The sequence below is a fragment of the Myotis davidii genome, unplaced genomic scaffold, assembly GCF_000327345.1.
Source record: "Myotis davidii unplaced genomic scaffold, ASM32734v1 scaffold240, whole genome shotgun sequence".
Classification (NCBI taxonomy): Eukaryota; Metazoa; Chordata; class Mammalia; order Chiroptera; family Vespertilionidae; genus Myotis; species Myotis davidii.
This window is the reverse complement of record NW_006292334.1, coordinates 1265244-1271770: the sequence shown is the minus strand read 5'-3', so window position 1 is coordinate 1271770 and position 6527 is coordinate 1265244.

Sequence of the window (6527 nt, the reverse complement as noted above, 5' to 3'; positions counted from 1 at the left end):
AGAGGGATGTCTGACTGTCTACTTAGGCCTGAATTTTGTGCACCAGTCCTCTAGTATACTATAAGCTAGAAACCAAAAGATACTTTACATTTATAATTTCAATTGATCCTCACAAAAATACTATGAAATGAGTATAATCATTATCTTTCTTTAAGAGATTTAACAGGTCTGGAGACTGAGATTCCAAAAGGCTAAATAACTTTTCCAAACTCACAAAGCAAGAAAGTGGGAAAGCCCAGGATTGAATCTAAGTATGATTGAACATAAATCCAAGTTTCAAGCACTCTGTCAAACTTCCTCTCCAAATAGGAAATGTGTATTAATAATAACAATTAATGTGATATATTATTATTCTTCAAGCACATTGGTCTCACCCCATAACAAAAATGGAAGGAAAATCATTAACTAAACAACCAGAATTTATTGAATCTCTTCTATGCTCCAGGTGTTGTGCTTTACATAACTGTGAGGTGAATATTATTCTGCATTTTATAAATGATAAGACTGGGGGCTTAGAAAGGTTAAAGCACTTGCTTAAAGGCATTAGACAACTGAAAGCCAGGATTGGAGCCTAGTGTTCACATGAAGTAGTGGGGATGGAAGAGTTGAGATGTGAAGAGGGAGGGACATAGTTAGAGGTGTGGTAGGGGAAGTAGTTAGAGCCAGTGGTCAAGGGCCTTAGATGCCTTGATATGGAGTTTAGTCTTTATTCTGAGTAATAGTTGGAAAACAGAGAATTAATGTGATCAACTAAGGCATTTTTAAAAGATCTCTCTGATATCAAGGTCATGGATTGACTTAGGTAGCTCAGCATAGAAATATGAGTGGACTGTCTAGATTCCCACTAATCACATTTACTTATCCTGGGTGCTATGAAGGACTATATTTCCCAACTTTCCTTGCAGTTATGCTGAGTCCACATGACTGAGCTCCAGTAATTTTATACACTTATCCCAGGTCTGACTATAAATCACCCTGGATAATCCTCCACTCTCTTGTTACCATTTTTTTCATGACAAGATGGATCTTTGATTTATCACATAAGTGACGCCCAGTGAACTACCAACCTTGCTCTATAGAAATTAATTAAAAGAAGAAAAACTTTTATCATTAAGCCACTGAAATCTGGAGTTTTATTTGTTATGGTCAATCCTTTTTCTTTATAGCCTACCTTTACTAATTAATATTCTCCTCATAAGAGGGCAAGTACTTCCTATGGAGTGCATGAGCAATAAAGATGGGGAATGGGAAAGAAGTGTTTCCCTTAGGAACCTAAGTTTCACAAGGCAAACAATTTTCCATCACTCTATTTCAGCAGAGTAGACAATCATGTTGGCTCTAAGACTTAAGATGGCTCTTAAGAGCAAAGTGGCCTGATTCTGTCAATGTGATAGCCAGCTTTCAAAATGGTCCCCAATAATATTTGCTTCCACTTGTTCATGCATCTGTGTAGTCTTCTTTGAGGTTGACTGAGGGCAATTTTTGTGACCAATGAAATATTGTGGAAATGATGGCATGTGGCTTCAGGAAATAAAATGTATTTCAGCTTCTATTGTGGTTTCTTTGATTACTCACTCTAGAAGAAGCCAATGTCATCCATGAAGATAGTAAGCAACCCATGGAGAGGCCCATGTTGAAAGGAACTGAGGTCTGTCAATATCTAGCACCGACTTTCCAGCCACGTGAGTGAGCCGTGTTAGAAGATCCTGCAGCCCCAGTCAAGCCTTCAGATAACTGCAGCCCACAGTCTTTGGAATTGTCCAGCTGAGGTTCCAGATGTTGTGGAACAGAAACAAGCCATCCCCACCATGCCCTTTCTAAATTAATGACCTATGGAAATAATGAGAAATACTGGTTATTGTTGTTTGAAATCACTGTTTTAGGACATTGTTATGCTGCAGTAGACTAAAGCAGCCACAAAAGCTGCTCACAATAGAATCAACGACCTAAGTAGGATTCCTGTGCACAAAGTGCCTGTGGAGGCCTGGTTCTGGGACCATAGGCCTGTCTCCCTCTGGTGTGGACTTCTGACTTCTGTGGTAGTTCTTCAGCAGAGCCGTGGCTGCTTTTCCCCTGCTGCCTGGCTCTAGGAGCCACCACAATAAATAATGCTCGTGCTCTAGAGAAAGAACCTGGGGTATTTCTCCCTTTGATGAGATTCCTAAGTAGAATGGCAACACATTTTGTTAAGTTCTGATGTTGTCATTTTATTCCTAATTTGAATTATCTTGAATGTCAAATGGAATTTGAGTGTTAGCCTGTCTTATGGACACATTCCTTGAAACATATTGTGCTAAAATCAGGGTTTTATTGGTTAATTCATCCTCTTTTTTTAGAAACTGCAATTGGGTAGTCATATTACCATGCCGTGAAAAGGTCACTGGATTACAAGTCAGATGGTCTTGACCACACCTTTAAAGAGACAGATCATCTTGAGGAAGTTATCAAATATTTCTCTACCTATAAAAGTCAAGAGATGCTTATGACATTTAAATATAAGGAACAAGAGTGCTGTGAGTGTGTGTAGATAGTATACAGGGACTGTTTTGGTAAAATATAAAAGGATATTTTATTCAGAGGTTGTGTGCTAAGTGTGTATTGTGGACCACACACTACTGCATTATGCTAGGCTTTGGAAATGCTCAGCATACAGATCAAAGGCCAGGCCTTCTTAGAGATTACATGATTTTGCAGGTAAAGTATACTAGCTGTCTATTGCTGCCATAACATATTACCACAAACTTTGTTGCTTGAAACAATATAAATGCGTCCTATTACAGTTCTGCATGTTAGAAGCCCAACACGGGTCTCACTGGGCTGCAATCACGGTGGAAGCAGAGCTGCTTGCCTTTCTGGAGGCTCTGTGGGAGAGTCATTTTCTGTGCCTTTTTCAGTTTCAAACAAGCTGTCTGCATTCCTTGGTTCATGGCCTCCTTTTTCCATCTTCAGAGATAGCACTGTATCATCTCTGTGACCATCTTCCACAGTCACATCTCTTTTTGATTTTTCTACCTCCCTCTTCCACTTTTTGTAAGCACATTGAGCCCATATGGCCAACCCAGGATACTCTTGCCATCTCAAGGTCCTTAAGTTTATACCTGCAAATTCACAGGTCTGGGGCTCAGGCGGTAGATTTATTTTTGTGGGGTGGGCATTATATTGCTTACCACATAAAGCACATAGAAATATTCTAAATTACCACTTGCTCTTCATATTAATATAACCCAAACCATGCAACACAATTTATGACAGTGTTTTGTTTTACACCTGTCTTAAGCCTGACTTCCAGAATTCGATTTTGATTAAGAAATGATTCTGTCTTAATTCTACCTAGAACCTTGCTATTTTTTTTCCCCTCAAACTATTGGGAGCTGGAGGTGAAAAAGAACCCGGTAGCCAGAGGAGAAAACCCCAATGCATTTATTATTTCTCTGGGAAGCCTGGATGCATGATATCTTATTCATTGACCTGGATCAAAACCAGTGTTGAAACCTCGTTGCTGAGACGTGATGCTAAGACCCTGAGGAATGAATTTATTTTTGAACAGACAAGACCATCAGTGACAACCATGGCGAACCCCGAGGGGCAGCAGGCTGCCAGGGCACGCGCCAGGCCGGTGTAGACATGCGACTACAGGGTCTGTGCGGGAAGCCTGCGAAGTGACGCGTAGGCCAGGTGTTAATGTATTGCCTTCAAATTCACCCTTTTTTGACTGTGCTGTGTAAATGCATCTGGGCCTTTGAAAGTAAGTTTCCCTTTGCCAGCAAGGGCTGACCTGTGTCAGTAGAGGGTGCTGAGGAGACATTACAGGAAAGAAGTGGGGCTGGGGGTGCTACCCAGGTTTGGTGTACTGGTAGGCAAACTCTTGCAGCCTACCTGACTTGCTCTTATGCCGAGACAGCCCTTTCCTCCCGCGTCCCCGGCTCGAGTGCTTTTGTAGTGTCTAGCAGCGGTTCTCAACCTGTGGGTCGCGACCCCTTTGGGGGGCGAACGACCCTTTCACAGGGGTCGCCTAAGACCATCGGAAAACAAATATATAATTACATATTGTTTTTGTGATTAATCACTATGCTTTAATTATGTTCAATTTGTAACAATGAAAACACATCCTGCATATCAGATATGATTCATAACAGTAGCAAAATTACAGTTATGAGGTTGCAACAAAAATAATTCTATGGTTGGGGGTCACCACAATATGAGGAACTGTATGAAAGGTTTGCAGCATTAGGAAGGTTGAGAACCACTGTTCTAGGTGGAAGGAACATTATGAGTAAAGTTCTTAAGATCAGAATAAAAATTTATTGTACAAAATGCATTAAGATTATCAAGCTTAAAAAAGGAAGAAGGAGCCATGAAATATAAGACAGGACAGCATTTGGGCATATTTATTTGTGCCTCTGTTCGTGTGTGTGTGTGTGTGTGTGTGACATATACACAGAGCTCAGTCTGTGGCAGAGTCAGGGAAAGGGCACAATGCCACCGAAGAGCAATAATAGGTACATTTACTGAGTGTGGGCTAGTCCTTTGCATGCATGATCTCATTTAATCCTCTCCACAGCCATCTGCAGTAAGCATATTAATATCTTGGTTTTACAGATTTAAAATTTGAAAAACTTATGTTTTGAGTTCATGGCTGCACAACTAGCAAGCGACAAAGATGGCTTTCTAATTCACATAATTGGCTTTGGCCCACCGTAGTTGGCAAACCGCGGCTCACGAGCCACATGCGGCTCTTTGGCCCCTTGAGTGTGGCTCTCCCACAAAATACCACGTGCGGGCTCACACGTACAGTGCGATTGAAACTTCGTGGCCCATGCGCAGAAGTCGGTATTTTGTGGAAGAACTGGTATTTTGTGGAAGAGCCACACTCAAGGGGCCAAAGAGCCACATGTGGCTCGCGAGCCACAGTTTGCCAACCACTGGTTAGGGTAACCCGTTTCTTCAAAATAATGCAAATTATTAGCAATCCAGTCTGTTCTGCTGAACTGCAGGTTTTTCCTCTTTTGATATATGCTATTGGTAAAAGGGAACAATATCAATATACTGAGGACATCATGTTGCTTCTTACATAATTTTCCCCAATACGTTCACCATTTGTAGCAGTTAGGGGCAAGCTTTCTCATGATTAAAGAGAAAACATTGCCCTGGACAATGTGGCTCAGTTAGTTGGAGTGTCATCCTGGACACCTAAAGATTGTGGGTTCAATTCCCAGTCAGGACACATACCCAGTTGGGGCTCATGAGGGAGGCAACCTATCAATGTTTCACTCTCACATTGAAGTATCTCTCTCTCTCTCTCCCCACTTACTCTCTAAAAATCAATAAAAGAATGTCCTTGGTGAGGATTAAAAAAAATTAAAGCCCAGTTGGTGTTTCTTAGTGGTTAGCGTCAACCAGGAGGTTATGGTTCAATTTCAGGTCAGGGCATTGAACCCCATTTGAGGGCTCGATCCCCATTGCGGGGCGTGCAGGAGGCAGCCGATAAATGATTCTCTCTCATTCATCATTGATGTTTCTATCTCTCCCTCCCTCTCCCTTCCTTTCTTTGAAATCAATAAAAAACATATTTAAACATTTAAAGAGAAAGCATTAGCTATATAAGACTTGAGAAAAAAATGAAATAAAAGTCCTGAAAATGTGCCTTCCTTGAGTGCAACTGGTGTCTGGCATAGTGGGTTCAAGAACAACTTCACTTTTTACTAAGTTAAACCATCTGAAGTAAAAGATAGCAGTAGATACTCTTTTGTACTTGATTTTTTCGCTTTACCATATGTCTTTAAAATAACATCATATCAGTTCATTTTTAAAAAAAATCAGTTGTACGGTGCTCCATTGTATGAATGTATTATAGTTGATTCCAATAAATCTCCAATATTTGGGCCTTTAGATTATACACCTATCATGTCACTTAAAACAATGATGAAACGAATAACCATGGCATATCTATATTTTAAGAGTACCATTAGTGTAATATCCTAGTTTTGTTAAACCTACCAATTTCTCCTCCACAGTGCTGTACTAAGTTGCATTTTTACTTATCCCCACATATAACTGTGCCTTATTCCCTAAATTGTCAATAGAATGTGCTGACATGTTTTTAAAATTTTTGCTAGTCTAATGATGATAAATAGTACGTCAGAATAGCTTTATGTTGCATTTATCTTACCAAAAATATAGTTGAACATATTTTTCACATGTTTAAGATCAAATTTTTATCTTTTTTGGTGAACTATCTATTCATGTCTTTTGCCTATCAGTTGCTCTCTCAGTTTTTAACATTACACAAACAGATGTTGATATAAATACAGATACACACACAAACATATATGATATATACACACACATATATGACATACACATATATAACATATACATATGTCAATATTTGGTGTATGGGAGGATGCTACAACCCACTGAGCCACCTGCCTAGAGTGCTCCAAAGTAACTTTTTAAAGAATCAGGTAGAGAAAGATTTCTGGTACCAAGAATTAACCAATCAGATGCAACCATATTATGTGACATGA